Genomic DNA, 16,600 nt, shown 5'->3' with positions numbered 1-16,600 from the left:
GGAAAGCACTGGGGCCCCGGCTTACCTGATTGAAGACAATGGAAACCAGCATGGAGTTCCTGGCTCATGGCTCATGGCTTTGGCTTGGTTCAGGTTGGCTGTTGTGGGTGCTCTACCTCTCAGTGCCTCTTGTTCTCTCCCTGCTACCCACTCTTTCTGTGGATGTGTCACTTTGCCTTTCAAATAAATTAATAAATAATACTTTCACAATCAGCCCCCAGCGAACGAGGATGTTACACATTCCTGGGCTCAGTGCATGATATCATAACCCAGAGTCTTCACCAAGCACTTCCAGTACTTCACAGAGAGCTCCCACCTGCTGGAATTAAAGATTTTATTTGCATTTTAATTTAGAGATGGCACCAGGCAAGGGAGGATATTCTTCCTTTCCCACAACCCTCCTGTTTTTCCCCCCCAGGAGGTTTCATCATGTCTTTCTAGGTCCTGTTCATCCTTAAAAAAAAAAAGGAAAGAAAGAAAAGAAAATGAAGGGAAACTTTGATGAGGCAAAGAAAAAAGTGTCACACCTAGAGTTACTAATCATACCAGCAGCAAGTCTGGATCTCAAAGATCCCTTTTCCTTCATTTCTTTATTATCTCATGTCATTTGAAGCCACTTCAAAGGCAAAAACAGACGAACTGAAATGAATAAATGACAGCTAAGTCCAGATAGGAGAAAGCTGACTTGAAACTTTTGCAGGAAGATAAAGGACAGAGAAAATGGGGCATCACCATACTTGCTTCGGAATGGGCTCTCAGCAGACTGAAACTCTGGCCAGGGAGAAGCAGGTATCTGTCAGTCGTCATCCTCAAAGTGTGAACTGAGTCCAATAGAAAGTGCATAAGGGGGTCTCCACTCCTCACAATGTTAAGGCCTGGAAAGATCAGGCTTCATCCAAAGCAAGAAGAGCAAACTGAGAAGGATACAAATGAGAACAAAATCAAACCAAAAAGAGGAGGATAGTCAAAGGGATTTGATTTCCCATAAGCATTTTTGTTTTGTTTTGTTTTTTACAATTTTCAAGGCCTGGGAAAAAATTGCAGCAATAAGTTTTCTGAATTGTATAGGAAAAGTCATTGTGCTTCCCACCATCTCCTCCTTCTCTGAAGAATGAAGGACAAGGATATTGATCCTGCTCCGATCAGACACAGCATACACCCATCACCAGGCAACCTCGCTGTCTTTGTCCATCCCACCCGAAGACTCATTCCAAGAGTGAAAACTCACAGCTGTGGGATTAGCGGCATGGAACACAGTGAGCAAAAGCCAATGATGGCCACATATCCATAAGCCAACAACATAGCATTTGTTCATCACATCTAATTTCCCAGCACTATCAGCAAATTAAACCTAAGGACCAGGGTTGTGGCACAGCAGTGTAAGACACCGATCAGGTGGCATTCCACATCAGAGTATCTGGAATAGAATCCCACCTTTGCCTCTGCTTTTATCTCAGCTGTCTGTTAACACACATTGTGGGGAGCCTCAGATGATGGCACAGATGCTAAATGTGCACTATCCATGTGAGAGACATAGTGAAGTCCCTGGGTTCTGGTCCAACCTTGCCTGGTATATGAGCATTTGGAGAGTGAGCCAATAGAAAAATTCTCTCTCTGCTCTCTTTACTCCCACCTCACCCTAAAAGTGAGGACTTCCTTCTCTTCAACACTGTGCCTTAGGTCCTAGCACATGCAAAAGTGCCCAATTTGCCTTAGCACCCGCTGGCATGCACAAGAACCAGGCAGAATGTGGGCTGCATTCAGCTGGGCTGGGCTGCAACACCTGCCAGCAAGAGTTGAGACTGCAGACGGGTGATACCAGGCTGAGTCAAAGTACCTGCCAGCACATACAAGACCCAAGGTTGGGAACAGGTCTAATAGGGAAATTCTGAGGATGCTTCTGCCAGGCTGCATATCCCATGGGGAGTGCAATAGTCAGGACTGAGGTCAGACCAGGCTGGGCAAGGTCGCAGCACCCATCAGCATGCCTATGGGCTGGGTCTGGTGGTGAGCCAACCAGGGCTAGGCTCCAGCACCCATTGGTGCTCACAAGACAGGCCAGGTTAGGCCACAGCACCCTCCAGATTACACGAGAGCCAGGTCTAGGGGTAGGCCAGGCTGGGCTAGGCTGTAGCATTCATCAGTAAGAGCTAGAATGGGTATAGGCCAGTTGGACTAGGCCACAGTACACACCAGTGAGTGCCAGAACTGGAGACCAGCCATGTCATTCTGAACAGCAGCACCACCAGCATATGTGAGAGCCACTGATAGGAGCAGGCTTAGTAGGGGAACTTGTAGAACTCATCTGCTAGGCACTATTCCTACTGGTGTGCATGAGATCCAGGGCTAGGAATAAGCTAGACCAGACTGGGCTTCAGCATCTATTGGCACGTGTGTGATCTGGATCTGGAGGCAGACAAGGCAGAGTCAGTCCACAGCACACACTGGTAGGAATGAGAGCCACAATAGGGTGCAGGCAAGGTCAGACCACAACACCTGCCAGTTCACATGAGGGCTAGGGGTAAGTCAGGTTGTGCTAGGCTACTGTACCCTCTGGCAAGACCTGAGCGTGGGGGCAGGCTGGGCTGAGTCAGGCTGTAGCACCTGTTGGCTTACAGAGCACCCAGGTCTTAGAGCAGACCTAGTAGAGGAGCTTTGGGGATCTCCTTGCTGGCAATCCACTGGTAAGCTTGATAGCTGAGACTAGGGTGGTGTAGGGAGGGCAGTCTAGGGGTGGGCCAGGCTGACAAGGTGGCAGCATCTGTCAGCATGGCATATGTGAGGGCCAGGTCTGGGGTGGGTTAGTATGAGCTGGGCTATAGCACCCACAAGTGTGCAAGAGAGCTGAATGCAATGTGGACTGGGCAGGGCTAGGATGCAGCAGGGGTTGGCACACACAAAAACTGGGAATGATGGTGGGCTCTTTGGGGATATTGGGGATCATTCCAACTAGATCATAGAACCTGCTAGTATGTATGAGGACCGGGTCTATGGCAGGCTGAATGGGCTGGGCCATAGCACCTGTCAGTCCATGTGAGCTATGGGGCAAATCTGAACAGTCTGCATCTAGTATGTAAGTTGGCTGGTGCAGCTAACAAACTGCACCTGACCCTGCACTGGCTGGCACACACAGGAGGTCACCTTGGACAAAGTTTCTTTGGGGACTCCCTAACTGGATCGCTGGACTCAGACCCTGGCCCATAGGGAAAAATCACAGGATGTGTCATCTGACCTTGGAGTGCCTGTATTGAGACTGGGAATCAGTTGTTGATGCCCGATGCACATGGGGGCCACAATGGCCAGCTCATCTAGGCCAGCAGGGAATACCAGCTGCCTTGTCAGAGGTTGGAAAGCACAACACGTTGCATGATGCTGGCCAAGCTTTGTAGTAAGTTTGTGGGTATGTGAATGCACTAAGGCAGACTTTTGTAAAAAGATTTATTTATTTTGTTGGATAGTCAGATACAGAGAGGAAGAGAAACAGTGAGGAAGATCTTCTGTCCACTGATTCACTCCCAAAGCGGCCACAACAGCCGGAGCTGCACTGATTCAAAGCCAGGAGCCCAGAGCCTCTTCTGTGTCTCCCACGCAGGTGTAGGATCTCACGGTTTTGGGCCGTCCTCAACTGCTTTCCAGTCAGAGAAAGCTGGATGGGAAGCAGGGCCACAGGGACAAGAACCAGTGCTTATATGGGATCCCAGCAGGTATATGGCGAGGACTTCAGCCTCTACTTTGCCTGCTGGGCTCACTAAGGTGGATTTTTTCAATCAGTGGACCTTGGAAAGATTTCTAAACCTGGAGCAATGAGACCAGCAACGTCTCAGGGCGTTCAAAATCACTCAAGTAACACCTTTGTAATATTTTTCCCCACATTGGGGTCTCTAAAGCATCATCAAAGGACTACACCTCATCCCCAGGTGCTGATGTAGTTTGAGGGCAAGAAATAGTCCTCTCCTCTTCCCATGAAGACACAGGAGAAAAAAAAAAATACTGAAACACATTCCCTCTCACCTCCCTCCATATCTGACCCTCTCCATCCTAATCAGATGCTGACATGGCATGCATCTCAACTATGTAAACAATATTAAAAATTAATTCTAAAAGGTGCCAATTTGTTGCTAGTGTTGTAGCATAACAGGCAAAGCTACCTCCTGTGGTAGTGCCATCATATCCCACATGAGCACCGGTTTGTGTCCCAGCTGCTCCACTTCTGATTTAGCTCCTGGCTAATGTGCCTGGTAAGCAGCAGAAGACCCAGTGGAAGCTCCTGGTTCCTGGCATCTGCCTGGCCCAAGTTCAGCCATTGTGGCCATTGGAGAAAGTAAACCAGTGGATGGAAGATCAACCTATCCATATGTGTGTGTGTAATTCTGCCTGTGAAATAAATGCATTAAACTAACAAAAAGCAGAGTGCTCAACTAACATTTGGTAGGCGAGTGATTAAGTGATCATCTGCTACACATAAATAAAACACAACTCAAAATAGACAATGGCTGGAAAAACACAGCAGCAATGCCCTAGGAACGGTTGGCTTCATTGGCCAACCTGCACCTTCTTGCTCTGCTCAGCAAATCAGAGTGCCCAGCACAGGACTGCAAATTGCTGACAATGGAAGACAGAGAAGCACTTGGGAAAACTGCTCCAAGTGCCAGCACCTGTTCTGGCTCAGCAATGTCTACACCTTTAATTCATTTAATCAATTTACTACCCAGGTTGGGAGCACCTGTTTTATGCTGCCTACAGCAAGGGCCCTGCAGAACACCAAAGTAACACATCATGGTAGGCAGCCTCTTGGGGGGCCTGCATGATCTAGGCTTCCTGATATGTATGCCCTTATGCAAGTCTTTCCCTTCAAATCAGGACTACATTGAATGACGCAACTCTAACAAACAGGATATGACAAAAGGTGATGAGAAGTCACACCCAAGATGAGATTACAAAACTTGACAACTGCTGTCTCTCTCTCCCATACCCTTCCTCTCTCTTCCCCTCTTTTTTAGGGGGGGGGGGGGTGGAGCAACGTACTGTATTGTGAGTGGCCCTGTGGAGAGGTCTTACAGGGCAAGGAATTGATGTATCTGAACAAATATGTGCCTGTGACTGGTACAAAGGAAGTTCAGTTAACTTGTTGTAACTTCCTTTAGGAAACTCAAAATAGTAGAAAATTAATACATCAAATAAATAGCAAGTGAAAAATGTATTACATATCATAATACAGTTTCAGATATTATATATGCTAACCCTAAAGTAGGAATTATGAACTGTCCCAATAGATCTGATTTGTACTCAGAGTTTTGGTTTTTTTAATTCACTTAACTCATATGAAAGGCAGAGTTACAGAGAGAAAGAGAAGAAACAGAAAATAATCTTCCATCCGCTGGTTCACTCCCCCAAATGGCCACAACAGCCAGGAGCCTCATTTGAGTCATCCACACAGGTACAGGGCCCAAGGATTTAGGCCGTCTTTCACTGCTTTCCCATGTCTGTTAGCAGGGAGCTGGGTTGGAAGTTCCATAGGCCAGTCCCTCAGGCAGTGTCTTTACCCACTATGCCACAGCGCTGAGCTCCCCCCATCCTAGTGACCTGATTTATGTAAGTAACTGTCTTAAATTACCACTGCCTGGAGAAGGCTAAAGAGATGACTTGACTGGATGTTGGGACACCCTCCATGGGATAGACGTTTTCCAGGTAGACACACAAAAAAGCTGACCATGATAATACTTTAATAAACAGAATAATTGTTAGACAGGCAGGAGATACTAACAGAGTTTACTATTCACAGACCTTCTATATGTTAACTGATACAGGTAATAGAATGATATAATTTGGGAGAGAAGTGACCAGATTTTTAAAAATCAGCAGTTGTTCATTTGTTTCACACAAAGATGAGGAAATTGACTGATAGATGAGAAAATCTTGTTTATTAACTTGCACAATAAAATTTCAAAGTAATCCTGTTAAATCAAATTCTAGACCATGGTGACCATGGTGAAAATTAGACCTCACCCTGAGTTACTTGGTGTTCTAGTCCCTTTTTTATTGTCTCTTTAAAAAAATAGGGAAACTCCAGACCCATGCAAGCTATTTACTATACATGAGGATCAATAATTTCATGAAAAAATAAGACAGGGAACTTTAGAGAATAAGTCGCTGCACTGTGGATTCAGATCCAGTGGAGACAAAACAGGGGTGGTGACACCTTAGAAGGTGACAATATCCTGGGGAGGGATGAGTTTCTCCACACACCTTTGCTCCACCTGCACTCGATCAATGGCCATTGCTCAATTGCCATGTTTTTCCAGGATACATGACCTTGCCTTGCTGTTCTCTCTACAGGATGTCCTCATTCATCCTACTCAGGCCTCAATGTGAAGTTCAAGCATCACCCCGAGAGATTTCCCCAACCCCTAGGCAGGGTTGATCCTCCTTGAACATGTCCATCATGCCTTGTTTGTATTTCTGTATAATAAACACTAACACCATTATAACACTGCTTTCAACCTTCTTCCTAGAAACTGTGAGTTCCTGATTGACAAAGCACAAGATGAGCCAGTGGATAAATGGATGAATGGGTGGATTGTGGCAGAGAAAGGTTAGGCGTCTGTGACTATTTTCCCTCTGACTTTCAGCTTACATTTTAGAATCTAAAAGCGACCATGTGGCTGAATTCTGACCAATACAACATGAACAGCTCAGCTTTGGTCATTGTGGTCATTTGGGAGTGAACCAACAGATAGAAGATCTGTCTTTCTGTAAATCTGCCTTTCCAATAATAAATAAATAAATCTTACCCCCCCCCCAAAAAAAGAAACAAGTTGCAAATAAACAAATAAAACCTTTGAAGATCACTTCTAGCCTTTGGAGAATTAGGTTACATTCTCTCCTTTTTTTCTTTGTTTAAAAATGTGTTTAGTTTTTGCAGAACTGCCTCGAGACCTGGATTATTGAAAATCCATGATACGTTTGACAGGGCAGCGTCTTGGGAAGAAAGTCACAAGAGAGAAGCAGCTGGTTCTCTGAGTGCCCGTGGCTCCCAGCCACTCCAGAAGCCATCTCTGTGTTAACAGTGATCAACCTGACCAAGCTTACTGCAGGAGGTTGCAGGCTTCAAGAGCAGCTTCCACATTCTCCCAGAACTGGGATCCTACTGCATCTTTTACTTCTGCAGTGGCCATCTTCACACACATGGGGTGTAATTCCATAGTGCCCTCCTCCCAGATTCTAATAATGTTTTAGTCCAAGCCCTGGGGACTCAGAATATGACCTTATTTGGAGATGAGGTATTTACAGAGGTGGGTGATCCATCATTAGCCTAACATCATAATCTGCTATGATGGATGCTGTTATGTAACAAGCCCCATCGACACAGACATGCATGAAGGGACAGTGCACAGAGAGAGGCCTGCACCAGAGCCTTCCTCAATGTCCTCAGGAGGAATGAGCCCAGTCTGTACCTTGATTTTGGAGTTTGGCCCTCAGAACTGTGTGACACTGCTGTTGCCTAAACTGCCGACTAAAATCTGATGTTGTAACTGCCCTGAGAGAGAGACAGAGAGACAGAAAACTGGGGTGCAAACCATACAGAAGAAATTAGAAGAAATTAGAGGTGACAAATGGAAACAGTGCCTATCCTTTGTTGTTCCTTAAGGCCCACCCAGGACCTCTCAGGAATCGGAGTGACTCGTGGCCTTTTTCCTGAAGCCATTTGAATTGATTTTCTGTCATTTACAATGATAGATTCCTAGGTTCTACTAGCACAAGTGTTCCAAATCCCCAGCCTTGCCTAGGATAATAATGCTGCATACACACACATTTATTTTCTGTCAGTTCTTCTCTGTATGAATTTTTTTTTGAAGACACAGGTAATTTTAACTGATTTTGTTTTCAAAATATCATGACTTGGCTATAACATAACCTTAAGAAATACTGTTTTGGTGGGGTTTTTGTTGTTCTTCTTCTGTTGCTTTGAAACTTGTTAGTTCAGTGATTTGAGAGACAGTGATTAAAAATGAAAAACAAGTCCCCATTGCATCACTCCCCTAACGCTAAACTCGGGAGCTGGGAGTCCGTCCTGTTCTCCCTTATGGTGGCAGGATGGCAGGGACCCACCACTTGCTGCCTCCAGAGTCTACACTAGCAAGAAGTTGGTATCAGAATCCAGAGCAGGTATTCAAACCCAGACACTCCAGTGTGGGTTTTGGGGCTCTTAACCCACCAGGCCAAACAGCCGCCCAGGAAACACTGTTTTTTACTGAGCATTCTTAAATGAGGAAATCTGGATGTATGAGAAAGAACTTCCAACAGAGAATCCCTGTGAAGAGTCAACATTAGAAAGCCACAGGTCAAGACATCCTGATGTGGTAAGAAGTGAGTTAAGGCTCAAGCTGAAAGACCTCAGGTTCCTATGTGAATCAGTTAAATGTGAGCTAGTGTACAGAGTCTGGGGAACCTGAGGATCCTGACTTCACATCCAGGTCTGGCACATTCTGGGTAGCCTTAAGGGAAGTGGCCACCAGGCCTCAGGAGCCTGGCAGGGCAATGTAGGAAGAAAGGTGCTGTCTGGCAGGGTTGACATCCAAATCAGTGACAATGTCAGTAGAGCAGGGGCTACCAGAGTGGCACTCAGCAGGTGTTCAGCAAATGGTGACAGTCATTTTTGTTCTCACTGGTCTTGCTTTTTTTACTTTCTAGGGTTCTTAGGTTGTCTATGGATAGGCTCTGGATAGTAATCCTTTTTGGTAGCAGAATTCTAATGGAACTCAAACATACTGCTCGAATTGTAACATAAAATATCAGACATGGTTAATTTAAGGTGAGTGATGGCAAAATTCATGAAACCTCCATTAACTACAATTCAGTACAAGGATCAGCAAGCAGTATTTTCATCTGTAGGTACCAGCCCCCCTAAGCCAGCAAACAGCAGTGCCGGTGTGAATACAGGGCCAGTTCTGCCCACGTGGCCAAAACCATGGGGCCGACTCTCAAGACCCAGACTTCCAGTTCATTGCTGGCAAGTTAGGAGGAGCAAGCCAACAATAGCCAGGAAATGAAAGAGGCTCCAAAGCATAAACAAGTGTGCTTTTCTTTTTTTTTTTTTTTTTCCAAATATTGCCTTTGTGTTCATCGTTTTAGAAACTGCAACAGCACCTCTGAAACTGAAATCAGGTGTGCAGGAAGATCATGATTAGCCAATGTCTTGAATTATTCTCAATTCTCACCCCAAATAGAAAGTCCTGTTGAACACCGTACCTGGCTGTAGGCCTGAAGGAGTGGCCTGCATTGCTGAGCTGGCAACCTGTCATTCCTCCAGACGGAACCAAGCCTCAGGAGCCGTAGTTTTAAATACTTCAATATGTCAATCATTTGAGCTTCTTTTCTGCAGAACAAAATAGTACTCAAGCTTTTTTTTTAAGTAACATTCTAGAAGGAGAATTCCAAGTGAAACACTTAAATATTCCTTGAAATATCTTGCTAAATTTTCTCTTTGTCCTATCTATAATCCCATGATGCATTTAAATAGCAGAATACTAAACTTGTAACTGTTACTAAAGTACGTATGTAAGACTGTATGTAATGATATGGAGGGAAATGGTGGGAGAGGAATAGGAAGGGAGAAGGGGGATGGAAAGGGGAGAATTCCTATACCTACAAAACGGTATCAATTATAATAATAAAAATAATTCTTTCTAAAAAGCAGCATATCCTGAAGGAAATATGTAAAATCTATCATTCCACAAGAGAAAAGTTGTCAGAAGAAAGTAAATAAAACATGCGATTGGTTGCCCATGATTTTTTCAAAGGGAAAGCATGTAATTGAATTTAACCATAGCAGATAAGGAAACCAGAAAAGGCATAGTTTTCAGTTTTGTGACTGAGACTGTGGGAGAAGTTGTACCATGTCCATTTTGACAGGCTAGTATCTCACATGTCTGACATGGTGTTGTTTTAAGAACAGGTGACCCAACAGCCTCTGCCCAGGCTTCCGTGTCACACAGATAAGGGGGAAAGGGAAAGCAGGGCACAGCCAGTTTATGGAAGAAGCCAGCCTTCACCATGTCCTGTTTATGAGACATTAGTGCACCCAGAAAGAGCCGCACTGCACAGCCATGGTATCAGCAGACTTCTCTCTGAAAGACTTCCCAAGACAGCAGAATGAATCCGACACTCTCTCTTTGGTTTACTGGCTGTCATTTGTTCTGTCTACTTGATACATACATAAGGAAGAGAAGCTTACCATTTTTTCCATCTTGTCAACTTGGTCGACTGCGTCTGAATGCAATGGTTTTAGATACTAATAATTTACTGATTACATTCCTCTCTGTGTTGGAGAGGAGACAGAGGTAGAAGCAGGAGATGTGAACATACACAGTATCTGTGCCATTCTCAGCTCCTCCTTGACCCTGGAGTCTTAGTCTTCACCCTTGGTCCAAATGATTTGAGAACAAATATACTGGGGTGTTAGGTTGCTGTGCTCCATGAGTTAAGACCGTTTGCAAAATGATACAATGATCAACAACAGGAGAAAACATGCCTGGCAGTTGCTGACGGTGACTGAGAATTCTGGGTGATAACAGGTACACAGATAAACCAGGTGGACATTTGACCAATCAGTTCCTACCAGTTAGGAGACTGTTTAGCTATCCACGTCCCCCACACAGAGTGCCACGGTTCAACTCCCAGTGTGGGTCCTGATTCCAGCTTTCTATCACTACAAACCCTAACAGACAAGAGTGATTTCAGTGTTTGGGTTTCCGCTACCCCTATGGGAGAACTGAAATGAGTTCTTAGCTCCTGGATTCAGCCCCTGGTCATTGTGAGCATTTAGGGAATGAATCAGGGATGTGAGTGGTCTCTGCTTTTGTGTCTCCCAAAAAGATTTTTTTTTTCAAAAAATAAACCTAGATGACTTCAAACAATGAGGACATACTTCATGATAAGCCAAAAGAAAAGGAAAGGAAAGAAACAATGAAAATGTGAAGTCTGTATTTTAACAGCTTCACCTCTGGAAACACACTCAATGGAAAACAAGATGCATCTTTGCAGTCGTTTCCTGGAAGAGCACATTTACAGTGGCAAGTAAAAGCTGAGCTGATACCTAACAGGATAGTGTCAAATGAAATCTGCGAGGCTCCAAATTAAATTGAGAAAAGAACAGGACACAGTCTCTTTAGTGACATCATGACTTGGGACTGGCATCATTTGAAGGTGTATGTGGTCTAAAATAACATCATGATTCGCTCTTTCTTGCTTTGGTACGGCCTCCTTCCCTGATCTTACAAGCTTTCACGAGGAGTGTGAACAACCTTGTAAGCAAATATTTAATTCCACTCCTGGGCATGTTTTCTTTCCTTCCCTTCTGTTCAAGTTCACGCATGCGTGTGCACACACACTCCCTCCTACAGTTTTGCAGCAAAGTCAAATCAGGGCACCTCCCCTCCATCCCTGGAGTTGCTCACCAGGATCATATTGAGTCAACACAATCTGCTGTAAAACAGTCCTGCTGAACTGGGCAGCATGCCTTCCTCTGTGACACTCTGTCACCATGGTTCCAAAGCACACTCATCATGGGTGTGCAATGCCCAGCAGTGACCCACGTGTGAAAACTGCTCTTTTATTCCTGCTCATCTCCATTTCTGCCAAAGACTCAGCCCCAAGTCCATTGAACTGCAGAAGAAACACACTCAGAACCAGCACTGTCTCCCAAACTTCCCATCCACTCACTTCTTCCCAGCTCCTTTCCCTCTTCTGACCAGTTGAGGCAAGATTAGGCCTCTCGCTTCCTCCAACATAGTTCATTGGAATGAAGAGTGTATCTCAATGCGAAGCTTGCATGAAGGTGACAGTTGTTAAATATTTAGTCACTTACCCATCAGTGAGCATAGCTACTGTATACAGTACATTCATTTGGCAGCCTGATGCTAAAGGTGATTTTATCAAGACAGCAGCAGGTGGTAGATAGTGAGGTAGCCTGATCTACTACCCAAGGATAGCCTGAGTACTATCCCTAATCTTATCTAGAGAAACTGGGGAAAATCTACCAAACTTGTAAGACTTTCCTTATTTACAGTACTTTCCTTCAAGTTTTCTCCTGATGCTAAGACCTGAATCATGCCTGTAAGAAGGATGGTGTAGAATAGCTCTCTGAGCATGCCTACAGCTAACTTCAACTCTTGTCTCTTCGCTCCATCAACCGTATCTATTCAGAGACAGACATTCGACCCACATCCTGTTTCAGAGTGTCTGGGTTCATGTCCCAGTTCTGCTCTGCATTTCAGTTTGGGGCCAAGGTGTACACTGGGACATAGAGCTGATGGCTGAGATAGTTAGGGCCCTGCTACCCGCATGGGAGACCTGGATGGATCTCCAGGTTCCTGACTTCAGCCTGGCCCAATCCTGCCCAGCAGATAGGAACCTGCTCTCTCCCGCTCTCTCTCGCTCTCTTTTTCTCCCTCCCTCCCTCACACCCTTCCTTGCCATTTTTCTCACTTTCCATATTTCAAATAAATAAATAAAAGTAAAAAAAAAATAATCAATTCAATTCTGCAAAGCAAAAATGCCCAAGCTGATCCAGTACCGCTAACATTAAAATAATGTTCTGGCTGACAGGAGTAATTCTCAACACAATGTAGCCATGCATTCCGTTATAACCAACAGATCAGGCAGGGAGAAGTAAGCACTAGAGAGGAGCATGCGTGAGGACACATCTCATTGGCCCTGTAGTCTCCTGTGCATGTGAGGTGTCTAAAGGACATGGGGGGAGTGTGCATCACCAGCTGTTTCACGGTCCACTGCTTGCCAAGGGTTCCCTCATCACTTCCATGCTCCCCTGCACCAGCTGGAAAGCTGTGGAACAGATATCTGGGCCTGGGAATGTTGGCTGTGTTGCTGTCTAGAAGTGCTGGTCACCGCCATGAAAAAGCAGCAGCAGCAGAAACATTTGAAAAATTCACTTGCTTCCTGCTTTCTCATCTGACATTTTGTGCCACTCATAGCTAGAGGTAAGCTCAGTCCCTTGGATCTAGCCTCGAACACTGATCTTTGTAACTCTCCAAGTATGTTCTTCAGCGACAGGAACTGGGGCTTGTCTTGGTTTGTTGTTGCTTTCTGATTAGCACTGACCTTCAGGGAACCTAAGACACCATCTCTTCTAGCTGACTGATCTTCTCTACACACAGTATTTAGTTGGTGAAGTTGACATGCATGCCACAAAGGAGCTTGTCCAAAGTTAAAAGGTATGAACTGATGAAGTTGCAGTTGGTGAACTTCTTCTGATAGTGTCAGGTACCTTTTTTATCCACCACGAGGACTGCCACAGTATTGCCTAGGGCAGAGCCCTCCCTCCACTGATTTCAGACAATGGCCACCATTTCTGTTTCTGCACTTGCAGATTTTCTTACATATTCCAGGCAGAATGATTTGCATGAAAAAAGATAGAGACGGGACTTTTGGAGACACTTTGGGCAAGTGCCAAAGAGGCAGAGGATCAGACTTTGGATTACACAATAAATAGATTATAGTAGGAGATAAGTTTGCAAAGAATCCAGACGCAGCAGGTTGATTAATCAATCTCTTGCCAAAGCAATAGCACAGTCTCTTAGTGGCTCTAGAAAGCCATAAAAAATATTTTTGAAGAGAAATAACAACTCAGACATATGTTTCAGAAATAGCTGGGTAAAGACTATAACTAATACAATTACGGTGCCAGAGATTTTTTTTTTAATTAGGAGCTGGAATTGTGGCATGTGGGAAGCCATGCAGTTGGGTCAGATGGCATGAGTGCGTGATGAGCACTGCTCCTCGGTTAGCGAGGCTGCAAGGAGTTTCTGGCTGCATGGCAAGACTTGGCAGAATGTCTCTGGTCACCTCATTGCTGGCTTACCCCATTGCATGGACACTCAATCACCTTTCTGATGTTTCATAAAATTCTCCTGAGGGTGGTACTGTTGTTTTTCTGCAAATGTGAAATGATTCCTGTAACTGGTATAACACCTCAGACTGATAAATCACGTTATGGTAAAAGCGTCTTCGGCAACTTAAGGCAATGACACACAGCTTAAAGCATACAATAGTACAATTGAGCCCACAATGTCTTCAAACATCCTGTTATGTGCCCACCTTTGTCCTGGAGCTTGCCCTAATATAAGTAATGTTTTCCTTAAGAAAGGGCTTGATATTATCTTGGAGCAGATGGCAATCATGAAGATACAAAGAGTTTGTTTACCATGCATCTTGAACTATTACAACACATGAAATGACGCATTTTGGTTTCTCACCATGGGAAGCACAGAATATATGGGGCCTCTTCTAAAGGGAGACAAATGTGAACCCCCCAAAAAATGGCTTAAAATTTCTACCTTATATTGACACTTGTATTTAGGGAAAGCAAACAATTTATAAAGATAAAAGGAAATTTCTTGTAAAGGCCCTCTGTAGAACGGCTGAGTTGCCCTGATCCTTTTCACTGCCCCTTAGCAAAAGAACAAAAAACAAATGAATCAGCACTAGGTGAAGGTGACGGTAATTAATGCATGATTGATTATAATATTTAGTAAAGAATCTATGTTATATGCTTTTATAAATTCCTTTCATTTGTGAGCTTTTCTTTTAATTCTGTATTCTTGGTAGTATTAGTTAGTTTATGTTTAGTGAAAATTGATTTTGGATATAAGTAAACCAGTTGTCACTATGTAACTGCATGTACTGCCAACTGTGGAGTTCCTGGCCTCAGCCAGGTCACTGCAGACTTGAATGCATAATATCTTGCTGAAAATATTTTATCTGAAGTAAAATAATGATAATGTTTTTAGGATTGAGTTTGTAATCATTCTTTTATAATGAAGTAAAAATGAAACAATTGGATATTGTGCAAAAACTTGTGGTAATTTGTATATAAAGAAGGCAACTTTTCTGAGTTGTCCATTATGAAGCATCATGCCATAGTGGTCCATGCCTCCTCTGCCCCTTCTTATCATCTCGCCAATCCATGCATCCTTCGCAAGCTCTCAAGTCAGCCGGAGCAGGTCTAGGTAGTAGCACAATGGGTAAAGTTGCTCCCAGTAATGATGGCATCCCATCTGGCCAGCTAGTGGTGCCCCATCTACCCTATTTTCATCTCCAAGCTAATGGTCTGGGACAATTAGTGGAGGATGGTCCAAGGCTTTAGGCTCCTGTCACCCACATGGTAGACCTGGATGAAGCTCCTGAATTCTGGTTTTCATGTGGTCCAGCCTTGGACATTGCAGTTATCTGGAGATTAAAATAGCAATGGAAGACTCTCTCTCTCTCTTTCTGTGTGTGTATGCGCACGTGCTTGTGTGTATGCATAATTCTGACTTTCAAATAAATAACTATTTTAAAAATTTTAAAAGACTATGAGAGTGTCAAATGAGAGGCATTGTAAAGTTAGAAATGATAGGGATCAGTAACTGGCTGGATGCTGGAAATGGGTACAGGAGGTAGGCAAAGAGTAAAAGCAGCAGAGAGGCGTTCAAACTTTCCAGCTTAGCATGCAGTGAAGTCTTAACAGAGACATGGAATACAGAGGTGGCAGCAATAGCTGGCTGGTCAGCTGGTAGCCTCAGTTACAGCTGCCTTGTGTTGGAGCTCACTGTAGGATTTTCTGGGGTAGGGCAGGGCATGTTGGATTCTGATTGATCCCTGAAATGTTTGGCTGGAATGCAAAGCAAAAGATAAGCCTGTGTATAGAAAATTTATGAGAATGATTGAGATCACCCAGAACAAGTAGAGTAAGAAAAGGAAAGGACAAGTGACAAAATCTTGTTAACTACTAAAAGTTTCTCATGGGGAGAGAACACAAAAATGAGAATGCAAATAATAATAATAATAATAATAATTGCCAGCATGGTGGAGTAGTGAGCTAAACTGCCATTTGCAACACCAGAATCCCAATTCAGATCCCGGCTTCTCACATCTGATCCAATTCCCTGATAATGCACCTGGGAAAGTAGCAAAGACAGCCCAAGTAATTGGAAGACATCCAACAGGAATAGAATTCCTCACTCCTGGCTTTGCTGTGGTCATGTGGGGAGGGAAACAGTGAATATAAGATCTCTCTCTTCCTCTCTTTGTGTCACTCTGCCTTTCCAATAAGTAAACCCCTTTAAAAAAAGAGTTAAAGAACTTGAAAATAGGTAGTTAGGGTTCTAGCTGAAAACAAGGGACACATGAATGTAAACTTAAGGAGAGCCAAAGTGCTGTGATAGGAAATGAGGAAGATACTAAAATTTAATTCAGAACTATTTTTGCAATACTTTCATATGAAATATAAAATCTGCACTTGCTGTCAACCAAAGAAGTTACAGTCTCTCATCACATTCCTCTAAAGTGTTTCACAGGCTTTCATTCTTCTTTACTAATCAGGTCGCTTTATTCCCCCTGGAAATATCCCCAAGAGCACATAACGGAAGCAAACTGAACAAATACACTTAGGACTCAATGTAGGAGATGTGGTTTTCAGCAACTAAGGAATCCTGGTTTTGAAGTGTTGCTTGGTACGTACAACTCGATCCACGTATTTTTAAACAGTTTGCACATATGCACATATGGCATGACTCAAAAACAGAAGTTCAAGTGGTATGAG

Source organism: Ochotona curzoniae, unplaced genomic scaffold, assembly GCF_017591425.1.
Source record: "Ochotona curzoniae isolate NIBS_2020 unplaced genomic scaffold, NIBS_Ocur_1.0 scaffold_4506, whole genome shotgun sequence".
NCBI classification, from domain to species: domain Eukaryota; kingdom Metazoa; phylum Chordata; class Mammalia; order Lagomorpha; family Ochotonidae; genus Ochotona; species Ochotona curzoniae.
Note: the sequence above shows the minus strand (reverse complement) of the source record.